Raw genomic sequence first — 1,340 nt, 5'->3', positions numbered from 1 at the left:
TTCCATGTAAATAGTGATTCTTTTTTTATCTGAACATACCTCTAGATGGCAATACAATTTCACAACAGGAGGTTATATTGTGAATCAGTAGGGAAAATTAACTGGGTGCCTTCATTTGAAATATTTACGTAGTGTATTCTCTTACCCGAATGGACCCAATGACAACTAGACCCGACCCATACCCTAGACCAGACTGGACCCAAGTGACAGAAAAAATTGTTTTATCAGCCAAGTTGCTCTTCTGGTTAACGAATAGTTCTATTTCTTTATATGATGGAAACAGCAGAGCTGTGGTCGGGTCCGCTCAGTTCTATCAGCTGTAGTTACATAAACCCAGGACTTGATGACAATCAAACAGGACCTGACCCAATGGAAAAGTTACAATTTTGGACCTGGACAATTTTCTGTAGCTTTCTTAAGATGAATGCACCAACTGTAAGTTGCTCTAGTTAAGAGCATCTGCTAAATGACTAAAATGTAAATGTTTTACATACAGATCGCATATTACTGTGTTGACTTATAAAATATTGATGCCACATGAATCATTTGTACAGTTCTTTATTAAAAATGTCATTTTTTTGGTACATTTGACTGTGTAAAACCTAGCAGTACTAATTTCTCTGCGAGTGAGAATGATATATTATCAGGACTCAGGATAAGACCCAGATGCAGACAGTTCGAATCACAGATGTTTATCACAAAATGGGGCAGGCAAACGACAGGTCTGGGGACGGTCAACACACTGGTAGGCTTGACAAGACGATCTGGCAATAGACAGAAAACACAGGTATAAATGCACAGGGGATATTGGGGAAAATGGGCGACACCTGGAGCGGGGTGGAGACAAGCATAAGAGGGGTGAAACAGATCAGGGTGTGACATGTATAGCATTTTGCAAAAAAACATTATTTGTCTCTGAAATGAAAGCATCAAGTGATAGATTTTAAACAAATACTGTCATTGAACACGCCAATGATTAGATAGTGAAAAAACGAATCTCTTCCATAAGTTCTTTAAACAAGAAAAGCTAATTTACCAACATTTCTGAAAATGGATACATTATCGAGTTTTGGAACTACCAAACATTAGGAACACCTTCCTAATATTCCTAATATTGAGTTGCACCCCTGTGTCAACAATTTTGGACCCCCTTGTGGCCCCCTTAATGTGGAGTATGAAATAATTTTTACATAACTAATTTTTGCTATCTTTCTTTTTTTACATCCGTTATTTGACAATGGCAACGATGATGATTATGAACATGGTCTTTTGCCTGTTAATGCCTGCTAATGCAGTGAAGAAAATGATATGACAACAATAACGTCTAATGTAACTGGCCC

This window comes from Salmo salar, chromosome ssa10, assembly GCF_905237065.1.
Source record: "Salmo salar chromosome ssa10, Ssal_v3.1, whole genome shotgun sequence".
NCBI classification, from domain to species: domain Eukaryota; kingdom Metazoa; phylum Chordata; class Actinopteri; order Salmoniformes; family Salmonidae; genus Salmo; species Salmo salar.
The sequence above is the reverse complement of the archived record's forward strand: the minus strand, read 5'-3'. Positions refer to the sequence as shown.